Consider the following 25,560-nt stretch of genomic DNA (forward strand, 5'->3'; position numbering starts at 1 on the left):
TTGGTGCATCTTCCTGGCTGCTTGTGCAGAATGAGTAATGTACTGCAAGCCATAGAATTTACTCTTCTTTCTGGCTTCAATCATAATAAATCTCTCTGACTGTGTCTGTGATAGGGTTTAGCTGGAGGGAAGTGACCAATCTTCTTTTCTCCTTCCTCCATGACGGCACCACGGAGAGAGGGGATCCGCCCTTCAAGGACAGGAAACCTACAGATAAAAAGGGCGGTACCTCTCTCCCGCATCAGTTGGTTTCCTGTCCTTGACGGGGAACCTGCAGTGTGGCGTACCTGTGTAAGAAGAAGATGAATCCTCGTTGGAGCCGGGCCCGACCAGTCTGACTTAGGCAGCGGGGGTTCCCTGACTCAGCTGGTACGGTGACCCAAGGCGCCACCGCTGGGGTCAGTGCGCCTCTAGGGTGTGCGGGGGAAGAGGTAGCCGAAGATGCACATGCTACCTCTCCCTGGATCTTCATGGCAGCGACGGTGAGCTGAGGTCGCGCTGAGAAGACGCGCAAGGAACTTCCGGGGCTCCAGTTCGTGCGCAGGAGTGACACACCCTCATGACACTTCACGCAATGCCCATGATGCTGCGCGCTCCTACGGTGGCCGGGCGTGACACGCCCCTATGACGCGGCCACTCCCATGGTGGGCGCACCCCCTGCTGACGCAGCGCCACAAAGCCTGACTGGGAGTCCAGTCAGGCCTCAGTTGCTGGGACAACTTCCGGGGGCAAATGCATGGGTCCCTTAGGAAAGGAATTTTCACTCAGTAAAAATAAAAAGGTAAGCGGCAGACGGGGAGGAGACCAGGTATATATATATATATCACCAGCGAGCACTGCAGAGGGCTTCTGTTGGAGCTCTGGCAGTCTCCTTCGGTCATGAGTAAACAGGAGCACCAGGAGGTCCTGCATCCCCAATCATCGCAGCTACCACCCCCTTCACCATGTCAGCCTCAGTCGCAGCAGCAACAGAGGAAGAAGCGTGATAAGGAAACGGGTCGTCAGGAGGACTCTTCCAGTCATCACGAGCGTGGTAACAGCGGGAGTGGGCGTTCCGGCAGATCGTCCCAGCACAGCAAGGACATCAGCGCGGCGCCAAAGCCAAGAGAGAACCCATCTACAAAAACTGTTGCTCCTCCTAACCCGGTACCTCTTCTTCCGTCTGAATGGTAAGGGATCTTCGTGAAAGTTCACCTTATAATTGGGCCCCCCCTTTTTTCTCTTCTCTCATTAGAGAAGGAAAAGTGTGGACAAGACAAAACATAGGACCTGTGCACTTTGCGCAGAAGACTTACCCACTACATGGGAAAAGTGACTCTGCGACTTTTGTATAGAGCAGACGATTTGTGAAGAGACCCCAAACTTTGCTTCAGAACTTAGGTCAATTATAAGTCACAGGTAGAAGACACTGTTAGGTCCCTCCAGGGGAAGGGGAAAAAACAGAAAAAAAACATACATGTGTCCCTGAATCCGGATCCAGTAGCCATGAGAATGATGATGAAGGTTCAGATCTGTCCAGTTCACCGTCATCCTCATCTAGGAATAGAAGTGGGTGTAGCTGCTTTCCCATAGAAGAAACAGATGGTCTCATCAAGACTGTCAGGGCAACTATGGGGCTGACTGACCCCCATCACAAAAGATCTGTCCAAGATATAATGTTTGAGGGTCTAGAACAAAAAAAAAAAAAGACCCTTTTCCCTTAAAGAGAAATTCCACTCTTTAATTAAAAAAGAGTAAAAAAGACCAGAGAGAAGGGGCCTTTTATTCCCGAAGAGAAAATACCCATTTGATGTCTCGGTATGTTCCTTCTGGGAAAAAGTGCCAAAACTGGTAATAGCCCCCTTCTGGCCGAAGAGGACAGGGTTCTATTGGCTGAGGATGATGTCCATCTCCGACCCCTGTGTTCTTCCGGAACTTCCGGAACTTCTTTCTCAGGGGCCAGTTTATGATCCTCTGGTGAAAAACTGGCACATGACAGCCTGGAATTTTAAAGGGCTCTCCTGAGGAATAAGGGTTTTTTTGCAAAATTTTAACCTCCACGCTACTACAAAGTAGGAAGCCAGTAACCACCAGACTTTATGGGAAAACTTGGAGGAAGTTCCTTTCATCGTTCAGTTCCGGGTTGGATGGAGGGGTTCCATTGTCAGCGATTTTAGAATTTCTGCAGAAGGGATTGGAAAAGGGTCTAGCTACAAGTACCTTGAAAGTTCAGATCGCAGCATTAGGAGCCCTATAAAACTGCGACCTGGCTAGAAATGGATGGATATCTAGGTTCATCAAGGCATTTGCCAGATCTAGACCTATCCCCTCTCGGAACACGCGTCGTCCTTGGGATCTATACTAGTGTTGAACGAGCATGCTCGACACTGCTCGGTACTCGCCCGAGCATCTCACTACTCGGGATGTTCGGCGAGCACCGAGCATTTTTGGGTTACTCGGGGTGGAGCTCGGGTCTCCACCTTGCATGTTTGGCACTCTTTACAGAGTCAATGAAGATGCAGGGATTGCCTGCCACTCACTGTAATGCCGCAGCCATGTTGGTTGTGGGCATTACAGTGATTTGCTGGCCGCACAGCATCACCTCGAGTATTTAAAAACAGGCACCGCCATCTTGGACACAGTCGCTCCGGATCAGACAGTGTAGGGAGAGTGCTGCTGAGCTAGGGAGAGATTTATATTGCGGAATAGGTAGTGTAGGGTCTCTAAAGCCTGCAAAATGATGGGCACACTTTTAGGCAGTGACCTGGGTGTCAGAGATGCTTTCAGGGGTCTTCCCCATGCTGTTCCCATGTCTTTTCAGCACTGTATGCATGTGTCACACAGCACATGGCCAGATAAGGTTGTAAAATGTCAAAATGACATTTCCCGGTGAATGCGTTTGTCACGGTTGAAAGCAATACAAAAGTGCAAAAATGCATAAAAAATGCTACTTGTGAACATAGCCCAAGGTGTGGAGGAGTATTTTTGTTTTTGGTTATTTGTTTTACCTTATACACAAGTCTTTACCCTGGAAAGGATGTTTCTTAACATATTTCACAGGAAAACCGTTTCATTTTAGTTTTTGAACGTTTTATTGTGAGCCCGTAAAAGTGGCTTAATACCTCTGACCACGTTGTTGACAGCAGTGACCTGGGGGTCAGAAATGCTTCCTGGGGCAATCCCCATGCTGTCCCCATGTCATTTGAGCACTGTCACTATCGTTTTGGGCACTTTTTAGGCTTTCCACAGACTGCCGGGGGTGCCGCCGCAAAAATGCTCTGGTCTCCCATAGACTAACATTGGGCTCGTTGCTCGGGTCGAGCACCCGAGTATCACGGTGAGCTCGGCCCGAGCTTTGAGCACCCGAGCATTTTAGTGCTCGCTCAACACTAATCTATACTTGTCCTCACAGCTCTAACCAAACCTCCCTTCGAGCCCTTAGCAGACACATCTCTAAGAACCCTGTCCCTTAAAACATCACTGCTAGTAGCACTCACATCAGCGATATCCAGGCACTATCTGCAGGCCTTTCCTTTTGCTCCAATTCCAAAAACAAGGGAGAAAGGGACTTGCATACACTAGACGTCAGAAGGTGCTTAGTCCAGTACCTAGCAACCACGCAAGAGTGAAGGAAAGACAGGGCTCTCTCTTTGTGTGCTTTCAGGGACCTCACAAGGGGTGGAAAGCTTCTAAAGGCACGTTGGCGCGATGGATAAGAGACACCATCACCCTGTCATACTCCTCAGGTGGGGATGCCACCCTGGAGAATCTGAAGGCTCATTCAACAAGAGCAGTGGCAGCCTTCTGGGCGGAAAGAGCTGGGGCTTCGATAGAACAGATATGTAGAGCCGCTACATGTTAACCTCCCTCTACATTCTTTAATCATTATCGGCTGGACCTAGCCTCTTCTTCAGACCTTACTTTTGGTAGAAGGGTTCTGGAAGCAGTGGTCCCTCCCTAACGTTGCATTTCTCTGTAATTCTCTCCGTGGTGCCGTCATGGGGGAAAGAGAAAGACGTAGTTACTTACCGGTAACGGGATTTTTTAGAGCCCATGACGGCACCTGTACATTCCCTCCCTTCACGCGTTGGTGTGCACACTCACTTTTATAGTTTATACGTAGTCACATGGTGTTCCTAATAAGCATCATAATAATGTTGTATATTGTGTTACTAACCTGGGGGTCCTCTCTGTGCTCTGTAAACAACTGATGCGGGAGAGAGGTACTGCCCTTATTATCTGTAAGTTTCCTGTCCTTGAAGGGCGGATCCCTCTCTCCGTGGTGCCGTCATGGGCTCTGAGAAAACCCGTTACCGGTAAGTAACTACGTCTTTTGCTACCTTTCACAGGGTGTATTCCAATGTTGTCTTTGCATTGTGGTAAAAAAAAAAAACTTGCATAAGAATTGCACCTGAAAAAAAAATTCCATTTGAAAAATCTCAGTTGTGTGATGTAGTAATTAGCCACAATAGTTTTACAGGTGACAAAGGTAAAAGAAACCTGCTTTATGCATTTTTTCAGATGTCCTTAACTGCTACTTACTTCTCAAGCAGCAACTCTTTAGCAATTGACAAAAACATATGCATTTTTTTTATATGTAACACAGAAAGTGACCAATGATAAGAACAAGATGGACTTTTCTCCCATTATCATGGAATATAGAGTCTATATTATATTATTGAAGTAATTACCCCCCTCTACTCCTCCTTGTCAGACATCATCTGGAATACTGTGTCCAGCTCTGTAAACCACATTTTAAACAATAAATCAAAAAACTGGAGCAAGTTCAGAGAAGAGCAACCTGTATAGTTAGCAGACTGCAAACTATGTCCTGGTTAAAGAATCTGGGAATGCTTAGCTTGCAAAAAAGAAGGCTAAGAGGAGACTTAATAGCTGTCTACAAATATCTGAAGGGCTGTCACAGTGTAGAGAGATCATCTTATCCTTATTCTCGTATACACATGGAAACACAAGAAGCAATGGAATTAAACTGAAAGGGAGAAGATACAGATTAGATATTAGAAAGAAAAAACGTTTTGACAGTGAGGGTGATCAATGAGTGTAACAGGCGGCCACGAGAGGTGGTGAGTTCTCTTTCATTGGAAGTCTTCACACACAGGCTGGACAGAAATCTGTCTGAGATGGTTTAGTGAATCCTGCATTGAGTCGGGGGTTGGACCAGATGACCCTGGAGGTCCCTTCCAACTCTACCATTCTATGATTCTAAGAATGTCTCACATATATGCAACTTAATTCACTTCAGTATACCTGTTTTTATTTACTTAGTGAGGTGAATTCTCAAAGCCTTAGGTCAGGAAGAGCATCACGAACCAAAAGCGTTGATGCAGCAGAGTTGGGTTGGCCAGCCAACATGTGAAAAAGCAGAGCTGGATTTGATGGATGGCACATGGAACAGCATAGCTGGAGGTGCGGACATGCACTGTGGTGAAGTAAATCCATTTAAGCAAACAGATGAAGCAGAGGAAAGTGTGGGTGCAGCATTTTGTAGAGCCAAGTTGACAGACACCTTAATATAGCAGTGCCGAGTGTGCAGACAGCGCCTAGGAGCAACAGAGCCAAATGTGCAGACAGCACCTTGTAACAGCAAACTCAAATTTTCAGACAGTCACCTTGGTATAGCAGAGCAAAGTGTGTGGACAATCACAAGTTTGTTTGTTAGGAGGCACGCTCAATGAAGACTGCAGCCGATAGCAGCGCTGGGTTAGTCAGTAAGCTCACTGATGCTACTGAATGTGGTAGTAGACTTTATACCTGAATACTCAGGCAGCTTAAAGCCTCATGAGCCGACCTCTACAGGCCTAGGATAGTGACATGATAAACAAGTGTGAGCAAGAGCAGAGAAAGATGGACGACAGGATTTCATACCAGGAGAATCCCAGGGCGGAACCAGCACCAGTAGGACAGTACACACTTATTCCAATGCAAAAACCTGTGCAGATATGTTAGTACTGAAGTGTCATACAATGGAAATGTTTCAAGCCCAGGAAACCCTTTATGAAACAAAAGAAAAATATAGAAAACTGGATTATTGTCTTGTGTTTGTTGCAAGATGATTAAAGTCAGTAAGAGCCCAGGTGTCTGAGAGGGGCCGATATCCCAATTTTCCACATAGGGGGACAGGTTGCATTATCGTTATTGGGCCCTGGCACAGTGTTGTATACTGAGTTGATTAGAGAAAACTACCATACATAGGAAGGAGTATGGGTCATACATTTACTATCAGTGGATATGTTTGTTTGGAATAATTGGGCAATAAAGTTCAGACCAGTTGTTATCTGCACATTTACAGTCAGAGCAGCATTGTATTTTGCCAAGGAAAGCAAGAAAACCTTTAACCATTAAATATTTGGGAAAGGTTTTACTGCTTTTCTATGACCAGATCAGATCACATTTTGGCCCTAAATATGTGGCACATGTACAGAGCTATAATGTGGCCGTTTGGATGAAACCTTACATTCCTGGTTCTGTCATGCTATGACCTAATATCACTTCTGAACAGACAGAATATTACAAGATCTCTTGTAAACTTTGTACTTGAGAAAAGTCAATTGAAGAGTTAAAATCCCCATGAGAAGAGAATCAGTAATTATGGCATATTCGATAAAAACTTGCCTATTAAATGTTTACCTCCAGTGAGTCTCTAATTTTAATCACATGGAAAATAATTAACTTCAAATCCTGATGCAAAGTTAAACAGAGGAAGTTTTGTTTTCCCAAAAAAGAAAGAATGAATCACATCCAGAAGTAACTTATGGAAATGTCCTAGGTTCAATGTCTTTAAAAGGTGTTCAGTGGATTGATGGAATTTCCAAAAAGTAATTTCTTACTGATTTTACATAAAACGTTTTTGAGCATTAAAGGAGCTTCTGTTACATCCTAAATTGTTAACATTGCAAAGTGTTTATAAACAGGAGCAATTTTGTAATTTACTTATTACAAATCCCCACTGTTCTCAAGCACGGTTTTTTTTTTAGCTTTATAGGTTACTGCTCGATGCCTAGGTTACCGTCCACTGCCAGTGGAGTGCAGCAGCGCCTGGTAAACTAGGAAATCAGCAGAGAACCATAAAATTAAAAATCGCTAAGCAAGTAGCACAGTGCTTACAAGCTCTTTCCAAATGAGCTTAGCAAGCTCTAAAGCTGGCCATATCACCAGTAACAATGCTCTCTAATGCTGTGCAGGCCTCAGTTGCCTCAGTTTGCAGCATTGGAACGTGTACAGTGTCGATCAATCAGAAGCACACCGCCTCCGGACAAGCAGCGTGCCAAGAGGCAGGAGAGCAGTGTGCTCCTGAGGATTGAAAGTGATACAGTCCCTTTAAAATCTGTGCTGCTTCCCAATACTATAATACACTGAATTACACCACATATAGGAGCAATGTAGAGAAGCTGAAGCCGGTGCTGTTTATGTGGTTTATCACACTTTCCATACAATGACTCAGTACTTGCTTATTAAAAAAATGTGACCTTGGTATGGTAAGTATTCTGCTAATCTCAAGGTCAACTAAATAGGAGTCTGTTCTGCTTAGAAAGGGGTTTTCTCATCTAAGCACTTGACAGCATGTCTGTAAAATATGCCTTCATTTGTAATTCCGTGGATCTGCTCGCTAAAATGAAGCAACCGGTGCACAGTGTTATTCCTCCCAAAGTGCCTGGAAGCACATCCTGGGTTACAGTTCTCTGCACAACACCTGGTTGTGAGATGCCACTTTTTCATATATATTCATGGCTGACAATCTACTATATATCGGATGCGCAAACAGTCCCCACACAGTATGACCACCTCCCCAGTATGATACCCCATAGTCCCCCACCCTATACAGTATCATGGTCCACACAGTGCCCCACACAGTATGATTGCCCCTCAGTATGATGTCCCACAGCCTGCAATAGCCCCAATGCCAGCACCCACTTAGTTTTGATAGCCCTAATGCCAGCCACCACTCAATATAATGGCCCCAATGCCAGCTCCTACTCAGTACGATGGCTCCAATTCAAGCTCCCACTCAGTATGATGGCCCCAATGCCAGCTCCTACTCAGTATGATGGCCCCAATGCCAGCTCCCACTCAATATGATGGCCTCAATGCCAGCTCCCACTCAATATGATGGCCCGAATGCCAGCTCTCGCTCAGTATGATGGCCCCAAAGCCAGCCCGCGCTCAGTATGATGGCCCCCCAATGCCAGACCCCGCTCAGTATGATGGCCCCAATGCCAGTCCCCACTCAGTATGATGGCCCCAATGCCAGCCCCCGCTCAGTATGATGGCCCCAATGTCAGCCCCCGCTCAGTATGATGGCCCCAATGCCAGCTCCCGCTCAGTATGATGGCCCCAATGCCAGCCACTGCTCAGTATGATGGCCCTAATACCAGTTCCCACTCAGTATGATGGCCCCAATTCCAGCTCCTGCTCAGTATGATAGCCCCAATGCCAGCCCCTGCTCAGTATGATGGCCCCAATGCCAGGTCCCACTCAGCATGATGGCCCCAATGCCAGCCCCCACTCAGTATGATGGCACCAATGCCAGCTCCTAATCAGTATGATGGCCCCAAAGCCAGCAGCCACTCAGTAAGATGGCCCGAATGCCAGCCCCCACTCAGTATGATGGCCCCAATGCCAGCCCCCACTCAGTATGATGGCCCAAATGCCAGCTCCTATTCAGTATGATGTCCCCAATGCCAGCTCCTAATCAGTATGATGGCCCCAATGCCAGCTCTCGCTCAATATGATGGCCTCAATGCCAGCTCCCACTCAATATGATGGCCTCAATGCCAGCTCTCGCTCAGTATGATGGCTTCAATGCCAGCTCTCGCTCAGTATGATGGCCCCAATGCCAGCTCCTAATCAGTATGATGACCCCAATGCTAGCCAACTACTCAGCATGATGGTGCCAATGCCAGCTCCTACTCATTATGATGGCACCAATGCCAGCCCCTGCTCAGTATGATGGCCCCAATGCCAGTCCCTGCTCAGTATGATGGCTTGAATGCCAGCCCTCACTCAGTATGATGGCCCAAATGCCAGCTCCTAATCAGTATGATGGCCCCAATGCTAGCCCCCCACTCAGTATGATGGCTTCACAGTCCCTGTTTCAGCATGATGTCTTCCACCCAGCGTGGTGGTCCTCACAGCATAGTGACATAAAAAGAAAAAAAAACACTGCTCACTTCGCCCCATTCCCCCAGCATGTTGCTTCGGTTTGTGCAATATGAGAACTGAGGATCCGCATTGCAGTGTAGTGACAGCATCGCGCCTGCAGTGCACAGATTCTCGGACTCCAGACTCTCAGGCACTGGCTGAACGGTGAATCAAGGAGCCTTTGGCCTCCTAATCCACCATTCTATTCAACGCTTACTTAGTTGCGCCATTCCTGCTCTTGCTCTATTTAGAATAGTTGTTTTGTAGCTCTCATACACAGATGTATAGTTAGTTACACCTCCTGCTCCTGTGATCTGTGTTACTGCAGCTCATCCTTATCAAACTGAATGAACCTGGGGTGCAATACCAAGCACAACCCATGGACAAGAGTGGCGCTGTTCATGGAAAAATAACAATCTTTTTTTATAAATCACAGACAATCTAGTGAATTTCATTGAATTTCTTTTTGATTAAAATCATCACAGTGAGAAAAGCACTGATAGTTTATATATCATCTTCATAATTTGTGGTGTTAGTAAAATGCACAGTTATTAGCAACGCAAATGGGTAAAGTAGGAAGTTATAGAATGTACTTGGCAGCGGAAAAAGCAAATGAGCTTTGGAAATATTTTTCTCCCAGCAAAAGGTTTTGCTGACACCTACTGGCAGCAATGGGTATTTAATATATGCCTTATTATCAGTAACTTTGTATGATGTTCTGGTTTGGAGCACATCTTTGGAAAAGTTTAAATCTACGGAAGAACATTGATATTACTACATTATATATCACTATTCTTGCTGTAGAAAACTGGTCACCTCTTTGACTTTTGCACACTTTATCCCCTTACTGGCCTGGGGCGTATTATTACGCCCCAGGCCATCACCCCCGGTTCAATGAGGGCTCCAGCGCTGATTATTACAGCTGACATGTGCCCGCAACAGCCATGGAATCTCGATTCACCCACGGCTGTTAACCAGTTAAATGCCGCTGTCAATCTCTGACAGCGGCATTGAACATCACCGCGCCAGAAGCGTGGCATTAGCTCCGCCCATCGGTGACCCCGTCACGTGATTGCGAGTCACCGATGCATGAGCACGACAACTCGGGGTCTGTAGCAGACTCCTGTGGTTGTCATGTCTTGCTAGTTATGAGTGTCACCTAGTGGTCGACGCTCATATCACAGGAGCATTTCTGCTACACCGAGGCGATCTGCTCATCGCCTGTATGTAGAAGAGGCGATCAGACAGTTGCTGCTTCTAATCAATATAAAAGTTAAAATCACCCCCCTTTCGCCCCATTCAAAATAAAATAATTAAAAAAATTATACACATATTTGGTATCGCCGTGTTCAAAATCGCCCGATCTATTAATATATAAAAAAAATTAATCCGATTGGTAAACGGCGTAACGAGAAAAAAATTCTAAATGCCAGAATTACGTTTTTTTGGTCGTCGCAACATTGAAATAAAATGCAATAAATGGCGATCAAAACATCACATATGCCCCAAAATGGTATCAATAAAAATTGTCAGCTCGACACGCAAAAAAATAAGCCCTCACTTGGCCCCCGATCCCGAAAAATGGAGATGCTAAGGGTCTCGGAAAATGGCGCCATTTATTTATTTTTTTTAGCAAACTTTAGATTATTTTTTCACCACTTAAATAAAAAAGAACCTATACATGTTTGGTATCTACGAACTCATAATGACCTGGAGAATCATACTGGCAGGTCAGTTTTAGCATTCAGTGAACGTGGTAAAAAAAAAACTAAAAAACAACCGTGGAATTGCATTTTTTTAAAATTTAACCTCACTTGGAATTTTTTTCCCGTTTTCCAGTACACGATATGGTAAAACCAGTGATGGCGGCGTTTAAAAGTACAACTTGTCCCACAAAAAATAAGCCCTCACATGGCCATATTGACCAAAAAGTATAAAGGCTATGGCTCTGGGAAGAAGGGAAGCAAAAAACTAAAACGCAAAAACAGAAAATGGTCCGGTCATTAAGGGGTTATTGTTGGTAAAAATAAATTAGTTTTCCTAACCGTGACTACAGAAAGGTTAATCTGAAGACTAAACCCTAGTCACAAAAATAAAAAGACATTTGCCGTCAAAAGCAAAGCTGCAGAATATTTTTATCTGTACTCCCAAACTTAAGGAGATTTAAGTAATACTTGAAATAAATCTCTTTACTGAGAGCAGTTTCCACACAGTAAGGCTCATGGTATCAACAAATAAACCCGAGCCGCATGAGCCCGGTTCAGAGGAAGATTAAATACAATTATTTGTTAAAATTGATTCACTTTTATTTCAATAATTAAAAAAGATTTTTTTAAATTAAAAAACAGGTACCTTCAAATTTCACAAAATCAAATCTCCATATTGGCGTATGTTTATACACTGAATTATCTCTTTTATTACATACAAAGAGTCTGTAACATCTCTATTGCACTCTCTCCCTAACAATAAAGTGCTGAAAACAATTGAATGAAATCCCCTCTAATCCAAAAAATAAAGTGCAAGTGCATAGAAAAGGCTTTCCTCTCAATATTTAAGGGAACAAGCAGAAATAATGCCCCCCATTGAAGAAGCCAAAGGCGAAACGGCGGCGTCAGGGTAGATTCCTATCACATCTCTACAGGCTGTACACCAATACTAATACTAAACATGTAAGTATTCTCTTTAGAATCCATGTCTATGGATAGTATACTCCAAATGTAGTTGTCTCTATATGCATACAGTGGTGGCCAAAAGTATTGGCACCCCTGCAATTCTGTCAGATAATACTCAGTTTCTTCCTGAAAATGATTGCAATCACAAATTCTTTGGTATTATTCTCTTCATTTAATTTGTCTTCAATGAAAAAACATAAAAAGGATTGTCCTAAAGCCAAATTGGATATAATTCCACACCAAACCTAAAAAAGGGGGTGGACAAAAGTATTGGCACTGTTTGAAAAATCATGTGATACTTCTCTAATTCGTGTAATTAACAGTACCTGTAACTTACCTGTGGCACCTAACAGGTGTTGGCAATAACTAAATCACACTTGCAGCCAGTTAACATGGATTAAAGTTGACTCAACCTCTGTCCTGTGTCCTTGTGTGTACCACATTGAGCATGGAGAAAAGAAAGAAGACCAAAGAACTATCTGAGGACTTGAGAAACCAAATTGTGAGGAAGCATGAGCAATCTCAAGGCTACAAGTCCATCTCCAAAGACCTGAATGTTCCTGTGTCTTCCGTGCACAGTGTCATCAAGAAGTTTAAAGCCCATGGCACTGTGGCTAACCTCCCTAGATGTGGACGGAAAAGAAAAATTGACGAGAGATTTCAACGCAAGATTGTGCGGATGGTGGATAAAGAACCTCGACTAACATCCAAACAAGTTCAAGCTGCCCTGCAGTCCGAGGGTACAACAGTGTCAACCCGTACTATCCGTCGGCGTCTGAATGAAAAGGGACTGTATGGTAGGATACCCAGGAAGACCCCACTTCTTACCCCGAGACATAAAAAAGCCAGGCTGGAGTTTGCCAAAACTTACCTGAGAAAGCCTAAAACGTTTTGGAAGAATGTTCTCTGTTCAGATGAGACAAAAGTAGAGCTTTTTGGGAAAAAGCATCAACATAGAGTGTACAGGAAAAAAAAAGAGGCATTCAAGGAAAAGAACACGGCTTTGCTGCCTCTGGCACTGGACTTCTTGACTGTGTGCATGGCATTATGAAGTCTGAAGACTACCAACAAATTTTGCAGCATAATGTAGGGCCCAGTGTGAGAAAGCTGGGTCTCCCTCAGAGGTCATGGGTCTTCCAGCAGGACAATGACCCAAAACACACTTCCAAAAGTACTATAAAATGGTTTGAGAGAAAGCACTGGAGACTTCTAAGGTGGCCAGCAATGAGTCCAGACCTGAATCCCATAGAACACCCGTGGAGAGATCTCAAAATGGCAGTTTGGAGAAAGCACCCTTCAAATATCAGGGACCTGGAGCAGTTTGCCAAAGAAGAATGGTCTACAATTCCAGCAGAGCATTGTAAGAAACTCATTGATGGTTACCGGAAGCAGTTGTTCGCAGTTATTTTGGCTAAAGGTTGTGCAACCAAGTATTAGGCTGAGGGTGCCAATACTTTTGTCTGGCCCATTTTTGGAGTTTTGTGTGAAATGATCAATGATTTGATTTTTGCTTCATTCTCTTTTGTGTTTTTTCCTTGCAAGCAAATTAAATGATGAGAATAATACCAAAGAATTTGTGATTGCAATCATTTTCAGGAAGAAACTGAGTATTATCTGACAGAATTGCAGGGGTGCCAATACTTTTGGCCACCACTGTAGCTCCCCATCAAGGACATTACTAAGTGTTATTTTTTTGTTTTCCATACTCCCCCAATCTTACAGCTATTTTTTAAAAAATTTATATTCTTACAATATGGTAATTATATCTAATATTTATGTATTTGTACTTACAAGTATATTTATTTCTGCTTGTTCACTTAAATAATGAGAGGAAAGCCTTTTCTATGCACTTGCACCTTATTTTTTGGATTAGAGGGGATTTAATTAAATTGCTTTCAGCACTTTATTGTTAGGGAGAGAGTGCAATAGAGATGTTACAGACTCTTTGTATGTAATAAAAGAGATAATTCAGTGTATAAACATACGCCAATATGGAGATTTGATTTTGTGAAATTTGAAGGTACCTGTTTTTTAATTTTAAAAAATCTTTTTTAATTATTGAAATAAAAGTGAATTAATTTTAACAAATAATTGTATTTAATCTTCCTCTGAACCGGGCTCATGTGGCTCGTAGTGTTGAGCATTCCGATACTGAAATATCGGGTATCGGCCGATATTCGCGGTATCGGAATTCCGATACTTAATTCCGATACTTTTACAATATCGAATACCGGAATCGGAAGTTCCCATAATGCCTGCGCTCTGCAGTGTCTCTGAAGGATGACAAGCTGGATGGCAGCACTCAGCTGCGATCCAGCCTGTCATCAGAATGCCATCCCAGCTTGAAAGAATTCTCCTGATTGTTTAAGAGCCGGCGGGCAGTAAAAAGCCGCCGGCTTTTAAACAATCACACAGCCCCATACTGCTTCCCCGTAGCCTCCCACCCCGATCCTCCGCTCCCCTCGCCACCTCCCATCCCGATCGTAAGTTAGGACCGGGCGGGGAGCACAGCACCAAGGAGCGGGGAGCGAAGGACCCGGGCGGGGAAGCCGGCAGTGAAAAGACTTCACCGCCGGCTTTCCCGTTCTGTGCTGCGCTTTCCCGCCGGTTATTTCAAATGAACAGCTGAGGTATCAGGTGATGCTGATCAGCTGTTCATTTGAAGTCGCCGCGGTGCCCTCAGAGGGTTCATGTGAGTTCATGCTTGACTGCACTGCATGAACTCACATGAACTTTCCCACAGCCGCACAGGTCAGCCTCCCAGACCATCAGCCCGTCATGATTGGTGTGTGCGCGGTGTCTGTGCGATATCTGCGGGTGTGTGTGGTGTCTGTGCGATGTCTGCGAGTGTGTGCGGTGTCTGTGCGATGTCTGCGAGTGTATGCGGTGTCTGTGCGATGTCTGCGGGTGTGTGCGCGGTGTCTGTGCGATGTCTGCGAGTGTGTGCGGGTGTGCGCGGTGTCTGTGCGATGTCTGGGGTGTGTGTGCGTGCAGGCAGACATAGGCCGATGTGACACTACTACTCCCATCGGCCTATGTCTGTCCCCCGTCCACTCGTGCCAGCAGGATCAGCTCGATGGGAGCAGTAGTTCCCATCAGCCTGATCCTGCTATTTAAATTGCCCTACTGTGTCCCCAATAAATTTTAAATACATGTCATTGGTGGCCAGTGGTTACCTACAATAAATTAGTTCATATATTACCTGTCCCCGCTGATCGCCACCTAAAATAAAGTAAAAAATAAAAAAATACACCTATACTCACCTTGACACCTAATTCCCCAAAGCCATCGATCTCCTGTAATAAGATGTAAAATAATAAACTACAACCTTATCCTTACCCCTCCGTAGTAGTCCACGAGTGTCCCACGATGATCTCCAGTTTAGAGCAGCCACATAGAATGTGACCGCTCTGAACCGCTGCCGCTGCTAGAATGACGGGGCCGTAAAGCAGCCCCGTCACTGCATAAGCGGGTTCGCCGGAGTTCAGGCAGCGCTGCTCCGGTTAGCTCCTTTACGGCCCTGCTGTATCGTGAGAAATTCCCTCTGTACAGCAGTGCCGTAAAGGAGGTCTCCGGAGCAGCGCTGACTGAATGCACTCCGGTGACCTCAGTCAGTGGCTCCCGCTGCCGGGAGCGGACGTGTTCCCGGCAGCGTGAGTTTACAGCAGCCATGCACAGCTGTCACCATCTCCAGATGTGACAGCTGTGCATGGGAGATCAGCGCAGGAACGTGGACAGGTAACTATTTTTTTTTAGTAAACTAAGAATTAAATAAAATGGTGTGTTTTATTTCAAATAAATTAATTTTTTCTGGGTGTAGTGTGTTTTTTTCTTTTTAACACTTTGTAGATTAGTAATGGGGGTGTCTTATAGACGCCCATCATTACTAACCTGGGCTTCATGGCCGCTGGCGCTGACATGAACCTCAACCCTATTACCCCCTGCCACCGCACCAGGGCAGCGTGGAAGAGCGAGGCTAAGTGCCAGAATTGGCGCATCCTATGGATGCGCCATTTCTGGGGCGGCTGACGGCTGGTGTTTCTAGCCTGGGAGGGGGCCAATATTCATGGCACCCTTCCTGGGCTATTAATATCAGCCCCCAGCTGTCTGCCTAGCCTTTGCTAGCTATTAAAATAGGGGGGGACCCCACGTCATTTTTTTGGGGGGGTCCCCAATTTTAATAGCTAGTAAAGGCTAGGTATTCAGCTGGGGGCTGATATTAGTAGTATGGGAAGCTCCGTGGGTATTACCCCCTTCCCAGGCTTCAAACATCTGCCCCAGCCGTCGGCTTAACCTCCGCTAGAGACTAAAATTATGGGGGATCCCACGCCAATTTTTTTTTAATAAATCCTTTATTTTAACACTAAATGACATTTGAGGAGTCAATAAAGATGCAGTCCCTAAATTATTATTTATTTTTTAATTAATTTTTCCCAAAAATTTTGACGTGGGCTTTGCCATATTTTTGTATGCCAGCCAGGTACAGCATCCAGCTTCTATGAACGCGCCATTTTCCGGGGTGGCTGCGGACTGCAATTTGCAGCGGGGGGGGGGCAGAGAGCTTGGGCCTCCCTGCGCTGCAGATTCCATCCCCACGTCAATTTTTTTTTAATTATTTCAGGAAATTCATGAAATAATTTAAAAAAAATTGATGTGGGGCTTCGTCCTATATTTGTGTCCAGCCAGGTACAGCAGGCAGGAACGGGCTGCCCCCAACTACCAGCTGCCTATTTGTACCTGGCCGGACACAGCAATATAGGTAAGCCCTTTTTTTCTTAATTATTTCATGAATTTCATGAAATAATTAAAAAAAAAAATACGTAGAGCTTCGCCCTATTTTTGTGACCAGCCAGGTACAACTAGGCAGCTGGGGGCTGGAATCTGCAGCGCAGGGAGGACCAAGCTTTCTGCCCCCCCCCCCCCCCCCCGCTGCAAATTGCAGTCCGCAGCCACCCGGGAAAATTTCGCGTTCATAGAAGCGCCATCTTCTGGCGCTGTACCCAACTCATCCAGGGTCCTGGCGATATCCGATACTTTTTGGGTATCGGCCCGATCCAATCCGATCCGACATTTCCTGATATCGGAAGGTATCGCTCAACACTAGTGGCTCGGGTTTGTTTGTTGATACCATATGGATTGGGAGTTGTAATTTGCTGACCTTTTTGATATACAGTAAGGCTCATGCAGATTAGATCTAGTACTTTATGGACAATATTTTTAGGATGCACCTCTTAATCATCGAGTTCAGTTTATTCAGTCACTCCCTTGGTACAAGGTATAAAATCCCTCTCCATGCAGTCTGCCTTCACTAATTCACTCCTTGAAATTTAAATTACAGTATCAAGATGGAAAAGTCGTGGAAGATAGCACGGAATGGATACACATGTTAATGATATGCAAATAATAAAAAAATAGAAACAACATTTTCTAAACAATTTGGTTTATCCATTATCAAGTATGAGCGCCACATGCAGAAATCCCCGCACTTACACCCTATCAATGATTATGTTTAATGCCTGCCTGAGGAATGTTCTGCCCTGCTGAATGCACTTGGGCAGAAAATCATCAAGATTCATTGCTACCAACTCCTTTTGCAACTGCCGACCAATGGCGTCCCAAATGTGCTTTATGGGAGACAAATCCAGAGACTCTGCAGGCCATGACAACACTTTTAGGCCATGCAGGCTGCTCACCGTAGCACAAGTAACATGCAGCCTGCTGTTGTAGTGTTCAAAAATGGCTTCTGGGATAATTTCATGTTCCATCATGAATGCCTCTTCATGGCGTTGCCTGAGTGGTCTCATACTTACTGTGAGCCGGTACAAATCAGTCTAGTCCTGTTTAGTACAGGGAAGGAACACTAAAGAAGCTCCTCTGCTCCCTAAATCTATTCCAATCCATCCTGAGGGGACATCTTTCTCCACAGTCACCTCCACAAAGGAGAGAAGCTTCAAACAGCTAGGAAAGATAAGGCTGAACAAGTGCTCTTCTGCATACTGGTTTTTCCTATGTGTTTCTAGCCAGAACCAGAACCATTGTGTCTGTGTAAGGGTGGTGAGGGTGGCGTTCCAATCCTCCTACATTCCCAGGTGGTTATATATTGGTGAAAATGTATTTTACGGTATTGTATTTGAGAGTTATCCTTCTTTGGCTGCAGTTTCCTGTTAGTAGTGTAGACAGGGTTAACTGTCAGGCTGGTCCAGGTTGGGGAAAAGGATTGGGGTTTCTGGGTTAGTGACAGGAATAGGAAGTTCATTTAGTAAGTGAGTTCAGAGAAGGAAAGAAGTAATGAAGCCCCTCTGGTCAAGGTGATCTTCATGGTAGTGTGTGTGGAAGAGGAGAATAGAGAAACAGACAGAGAAGGAAAACAACTAAGAAGAGCTCGAGTTGTGGCAGTGAAGTACTCCTAGCAGACGAGTTGAGGAAAAGCACTTTTGATCCGCAACTATGTGAGCATCCCTATGGGTCTCCAGGAACGGGAAGTGTCTGCTAAGTCTTGAGAGCTGTGGATCCAAGTCAGCCAGGCTGGGGGCTCATACAGTAAAGCAGGTAGCTACAGGCACTTCATTTTCATGGTTTCTGAAAAGTGGGCTAAAGTAAAAAAAAAACAGAAAGGATCAGCTAAAGTGTCATAGCTGGCTAGGAAGTTTGGAAGTCCCTAACTCTGCTAGTAGAAAGTTTCACCAACTGTGCCGCTGAAAATGTTTGTGGAGGACATGCCACTGTACTGTAACCCAAAGAAAGATGTCTGCATCTCTTGCTGGGCTTTGTTGATAAATGAAACTGACAGTAAAGTCGAACTTGTATTTATGGACTCTTGTGGTTTCCTGTTCTTGGGGTCACGGGTAATCATGGTCACGCTAAGCGTGGTGGGCAAGAGGAGTCGGGAACTGTCCACGGTAACAACAGCAACACACATACACTGGAAACAGACCCTGTTTTTCTGTAATGTGCCGGGGTGTCAGACACATGACACTCGCATATGGCTACCTCCCTAGGCACGTTTACATTTGTCACGCCACAAACTTTGTCAGACCTACCCCCTGCAATAGGAAATGGTAGGGCTAAAACCATGATTACTTCCATCCCACTAGTGTGTTGCCACATGGAGACAACCTGTGAAGGTCCCTCCACCAGTGTAGCTTTTCCTGGACTATGCATAATATTTTCCTCAATAACAAGTGGAAAGAGCTGAGCTCCAGCCGCCCTGAGAGGCCCTAAACTTGCTTGTTTCATAAGGAGAAGACACCTAGTGTAACCTATACTGTGAACTACTGCCACTTTAAGTGAGACTGTACCCTATTTTCTGCTTCAGTAAAGTGTTGTTTAAAAGTTCACACATGTGTCTGGCTGTTTGATATTACAAGAACATTACAGTAGACACTCACACTCAGACATCACCTCTATAGGAGGTCCTATACCATCTCCATAAGTGCCACCTCCCCCTATTGACAATTGTTGTGGACACAAGGGAAGTGTTTAGTGGTCCAGTGACCCATTTCAGCTACTGTGACATTAAAACCTGCTGCCAGTGTAACTACATGTCCAAGCTGGCCCCTCTGCAACATCTGGCTCCTCCCCCATGTCTCATTTCAATTTCTGGCATCACAAACAGGATTCATCTGTGTGCCTATATTGTGTCGCAGACTGCATCTTCTTACAGTCACCGCTGTACTTACGAGAGCTTCAATCAGCAAGATATCTTGAGTAAACAGTATTTACTTCATACTGGTTAAACATGAGATACAATTCAGTGTCACACAGTCAGTGTGCTGCTTACATAACACATTCAGGAAAGAAAAAAAGAAAAACACACAGGAAGTAAAAACAACCAACAATTGAGAGCTTTCCTCCCTTATTACAGCAAGCATATAACTTTACACACTATTGCCATCTGCTGTCGGGTTAGCATAAAGTCCTCCTTTCACTTATAATAAGTCCTGATCTGTTGCATATGCCAACACCCTTTCTCAACAGTAAGGACTTATTCAATCAAACCCAACTTTTTTATTAGTCTCTGGTGTTTATCAGCATTCAACGCCTTTGTGAAGATGTCTGCTGTCATTTCTTCAGTAGGACAATACTCTAACTTCAAGACTCCTTTTCCTGATGATATCTCAAGAAATGATATTTCACATCAATATGCTTGGTTCTTGGATTGACTCTTTCTATCTGAGCAAGAACAAGACATCCTTGATTGTCCTCTTTCAGTTTTGTTGGTTCCAACTGTGGTTGTCCTAATTCTGTCAACAATTGTCTTAACCACAGTACTTCTTGACTCACATGTGCTGCAGCAACATATTCTGCTTCTGTTGAAGACAGTGTCAAAATTGACTGTTTCTTACTTGTCCAACTTATTGGTCCACCTGAGAGAAAAAAAATATGTCCACTGGTAGATCTTCTGTCAGTTGGATCTCCAGCCCAATCTGCATCAACATATCCTGTTAAAATGCAATTATCACTTGTGGGTAATTTCAGCTTAACATTGCTAGTTCCTTTCAAATAACGCATTACTCTCTTCATGGCATTCCAATCAGCTTTATTTGGTTTTGATTAGTGTTGAGCCACCCCCGTAGTGTTCGAGTTCGGTTCGGTTCGTCGAGCACCCTTGTGTTTGCCGAACTGTTCGTCGAACACCTTCGAACACCGTTAAAACCAATGGCAGGCAAACAAAAACACATAGAAACACATAGAAAACACCTTCAAAGGTGTCCAAAAGCTGACAAACTGCTCAGACGACATAACTAACACATGGAAAAGTGACAAGTACATATAGTCATGCGAAAAGAAAAGAGGTGGAGGAGTAAAAGGAGGGGGAGACACAGATATAGGCATGTCATGCCCTTCTAAAATCCAAAAAGTGAGAAGCCGACACGGCCAGTCCGTTCCTGCCCGTGCCACCTCCGTTTGTGCCAGAGCCGCGGTGGACCCTGACGGCCAGCCCCCCTCTCCCAATACTGGTGCCTGTCCGCTGGTGGGTCGAGCGAGCCCCCCTGTGGTGGAGGCAGCTCTAAGCTTTTTAATTTAAATTGTCTCTCTAATTTGAATGAATACACTTTAAATCCTTTTGCAAGGATCTATTGAAGGGCAAGTCTCATGCCAGCAGCTGGGTAATTCCAGCTCCAGTAGCGTCCACTAAAGCTGCTGCAGTTAAAAAGCTTTTATAAGGATCGAGCTCGGCTGTCCACCGCAAGGCGTCCTACCGCCAGTCCCAGCCCCTATGCCTTGGGGTGCCTCCTGATGCTCTTCACTGAGTATCCCGTGGTCCCGAAGCATTTCCTTTGAAAAAATTAAGTGTCCAAACTACAGGTGGTGTAGCTTGCTTAACAGCTGGGATAATCCGCTGACTAGCAGACACTGCTACTAGGCACAAAGTATTTCCTGGGCTAGATGCAGTTAAAAATTTGTAATTAGATACTCTCGTTGGATGCTGAGAAAGCATTCCATAGAGTCTCCTGGCACGCCATATATTATTCTCTTAAAAAGCTTGGGGTAGGGGTCTAGGGGACCCTTTTATAGCCAAAATCACGGCCCTGTATCGCAATGCGTCACCTAGGCTGAAGATAAATGGAACTGTAGCACCCCGAGGGCTCGGTTGCTGCAGAGGTATTGCACCTCACCCAGAGGTGTGATATCTCACTCTCAGGTAAGGATGGAGAGTGGATCAGGACCCCGACACCTGCATGCATTACACCACATTGCCGTGGGGCAGGGCGACCAATATGCCCCTGAGATGGGCACGACAGTCCCTGTCCCTGGCTGGAGTGGGGAGAGGGAACACTGAGGAAGGGGAACCCTGTAGTGCAGGAGCAGGGAGGAAGCAGTTCCTGGGTGCATTGAGAAGGGAGCATAAAAGGTGGGCACCATCTTAGTTCAGTGCAGAGAAGTCTGAGCAGAAGTGACAGGGAGCAGGGGCTCTGCATGAGCTCTGCTCCAGAGGCGGGCCTAGTAACAGAGGCCCAGGCCTGGAAGAGAGAGAAGGAAGGAAGAGGAGCGGAGAAGGCTCCAGGAACGAGGAACGAAGGGATCCCAGGGGTGTGGACAGGCGTGTCGCCACCGCACGCCCGAATCCACCTGCGTGGAGGGGTCAGGCCAAAGGGGGAGACCGGTCTCCGAAACTAGTGGAGGCGGGAAACGACCCTCAGCCAGAAACCGGAGGCTGTGACATTTTATGTGGCGCAGCCTCTCGCTACACCCGCTAGGAGGGCAGCACATAGGGTCAGGGAAACTGGCGCCAAGTTTACCAAGAGGAGGCCCGAGGCAGCCGGACAGAAGGGTTGGTAAGAAAGGCCAGACAAAGGATACACAAAGGGGGTCCTGTGAAGCGCTCCAAAGTTATCTGGGAGTTGTCTGAGCCCCTCACCTGGTGAGCACAGTACGACGTGGGCAGCCGTTACCTGCGGAAGTGGTCTGGATAATAAGAACTGTGAGTAAAGGCCCTGGACTGCATCACTGACTCCGTGTCGTTACTGCTGCTGCCCTGCACCATCACCCCCATCCTCCGCATACAATGCCCTGAGGCTGTACTCCTCCCGTGGGGAGTTATGCTACGCTCTGCTGCACCCACAACACCAGTCTCAGCGGTCTGCCCTGCAGCGGCGGTTCACGCTGACCGCAATCCACGGGTGGCGTAGTCGGACATTTAAACCTCAAAACCACATAAATAGTTCCGCCACTGGTTTGACCGCCCTGAGCCACGGAACCGGGTCGCCGCCACGGAGACTACAACCACCAGCATCCACCAAAAAGGGTCCGGCTCCGGATGTCCCAAGGCCCAGGGGGCGCGTCAGAACATTTTCAGCACCTTTCATAATCACCAATGGGACAAGGCAGGGATGTCCTCTGTCCCCTCTCTTATACATCCTAGTGACGGAGCACCTGCTCTCATCAATTCGCCATAACTCCAATATTAGGTGGATTGAGGTGGGAGGCACCGAGTACAAGTGCTCTGCATTTGCTGATGATGTCAATCACATATATCCATCAGCAGGCTGTTATGGCTGAAATAGATCACTTTGTTACATGGTCAAATTTTAAAATCAATACAGCGAAGTCTGAGGCCCTCGATGTCTCCCTCCCCAAATCCATACAGGATTCCATCCAGTCCAACTTTCCCTTTGCCTGGCCCTCACAGGGTATCAAATTCTTAGGAATTCCTATTCATGGAGACCTCTCCCGTCTATGTTATCTTAATTTTGGGCCCTTTATTGAACAACTCCATACAGACCACGGTTGGCAAGTTAGAACTGTAAGATTCACTACATGAACCACTGGTGTTTTGTGGAAAAGCACATGTACACTGTGTTCCAAATTATTATGCAAAAAGTGTTTAGGAGTGATAAGGGAAGAATTTGTTTGTTTGTCAGTTAAACTTATTGATGGTGATGTGTGTCAGGGCTCTTTATATTACTGTAAGCAATTGCAGACACCTGTGCTAATTAGTTTGGCAGGTGTGTCCAATGAACGGCAAGACTACTTAAGAAGGCTGTCCCACATTATTAAGCAGCCTACATTATCTGCCAAAATGGGAAAGAAAAAGGATGAATCGGCTGCTGAGAAGCAACAAATTGTGGAGTGTTTAGGTCAAGGCATGACTACAATCAACATTGTGCGATGATCAGGATGAAGTGTCTTGGCAATCAAGAAGTATGTAGCTGATTCACAGTACACACGTGTGCGTGCTGATAAGGGCAAATTGAGGACTCTTTCCTACAGGCAATTACATCAGGTTAAAAAAGCAGCGGCAAAAAAGCCTTGTCATAGCAGCAGACAAGTTTTTGAAGCTGCTGGTGCCTCCAACGTCCCCCGAACAGCAAGATGCAGGGTCCTTCAGAGGTTTGTAGGTGTGCGTACGCCATCCTGTTGTCCTCCTCTATCCACTGCACACAAGCAGAAACAGCTCCAGTGGGCCAAACATTACATGAAGACTGATTTCAAAACTGTTTTGTTCATGGATGAGTGCCGTGCAACGCTCGATGGTCCAGATGGATGGAGTGGAGGATGGCTGGTTGATGGACACCCCACGCAAACACAGCTACAGCGCCAACAAGGAGGAGGTGGAGTAATGTTTTGGGCTGGAATCATGGGGAGAGAGATTGTCAGCCCCTTTAGGATCCCTGAAGGGGTAAAGATGAACTCCATAATGTATGTGGAGTTTCTCAAGCAGCACTTCCTGCCATGGTTCAAGAAGAAGAACCGTGTATTCCACAGCAAGATCATTTTCATGCATGATAATGCACGGTCTCATGCTGCACATAACACATCTGCATCTCTGGCTGATATGGGCATAAAAGGGGACAAACTTATCGTGTGACCCCCATGCTCCCCTGACCTCTACCCCATTCAGAACCTCTGGAGCATCATCAAAAGGAGTGTCTATGATGGCGGGAGGCAGTTCACATCTAAGCAACAACTCTGGGAGGGTATTCTGTCCTCATTCAAAACAATTGAAGCAGAAACCATCCAAAACCTGACAAATTCAATGGACGAGAGAGTTCAGAAGCTCCTTTCGAACAAGGGGTCCTATGTGCAAATGTAACATCACCTAGAATAAAGTTTTGAGTTGAAAACTGTTTGTTTTCAGTTTCTAATAACCTGCTAATGCTTATCATTTCAAAAATGACCATTTTTTTGGTCTTTATTAAAATGAAAAGGTTGATCGAAGAGTGTGGGGGATCTAACAGTGTGGCAACCCAGTAGTCAGGATTACTTCGAATTCTGACAATCTGAGGGTCATGTTGCAGGTAGTGCAGCAAGAAGGCACTTATGTGTCTTGCGCATCTCGGAGCCCCAAAATTATTTTCCGGGCTAGATGCAGCTAAAAATTATTATTAATTTTAAATCTGGTGGAGCTTAGTATAGATGGCCTAATAGAATCAGTACTGCACACTGCTACAAAGCCCAAATTATTTTCCAGCCAAGATACAGATAAACATGATTAGTAATTTTAAATCTGGTGGAGCTTAGTATAGATGGCCTAATAGAATCATTACTGCACACTGCTACAAAGCCCAAATAATTTTCCAGCCAAGATACAGATAAACATGATTAGTAATTTTAAATCTGGTGGAGCTTAGTATAGATGGCCTAATAGAATCATTACTGCACACTGCTACAAAGCCCAAATAATTTTCCAGCCAAGATACAGATAAACATGATTAGTAATTTGAAAGCTTAAAACGGTTGGTGAGGTGATTTTAACCAATCATCAAGCTTTTGCTCTCCCCAGGAAGACACAGGGGTAGAAAAGTCGTTTCGGATCCATGATTTGTTCATCTTTATGAACGTGAGTCTGTCTACATTATCAGTGAAGAGCCGCGTGTGCTTATCTGTCAGCACACCACCAGCAGCGCTGAACACACGTTCAGACAGAACGCTGGCTGCGGGGCACGACAAGATCTCCAAGGCGTAAGTGGCGAGCTCCGGCCATTTATCCAGATTGGAAGCCCAAAAAGAGCAAGGGTCCAGTGACACAGTCATGGCTTCAATGTTTACTTGGAGATACTCCTGTACCATCGTCTCTAGGCGTTGACTATGTGTCAGACTTCTTGTCTCCTGTGGCCTTGCAAAGGATGAGCTAAAAAAGTGGTGAAATGATTCCGCAAAATTGATGTTACCAGTAGTGTTGAGCGAGCACTAAAATGCTCGGGTGCTCGAAGCTCGGGCCGAGCTCGCCGTGATACTCGGGTGCTCGACCCGAGCAACGAGCCCAATGTTAGTCTATGGGAGACTCGAGCATTTTTGCGGCGGC

Source organism: Phyllobates terribilis, unplaced genomic scaffold, assembly GCF_046119375.1.
Source record: "Phyllobates terribilis strain yellow unplaced genomic scaffold, ASM4611937v1 Scaffold_12__6_contigs__length_324123572, whole genome shotgun sequence".
Classification (NCBI taxonomy): domain Eukaryota; kingdom Metazoa; phylum Chordata; class Amphibia; order Anura; family Dendrobatidae; genus Phyllobates; species Phyllobates terribilis.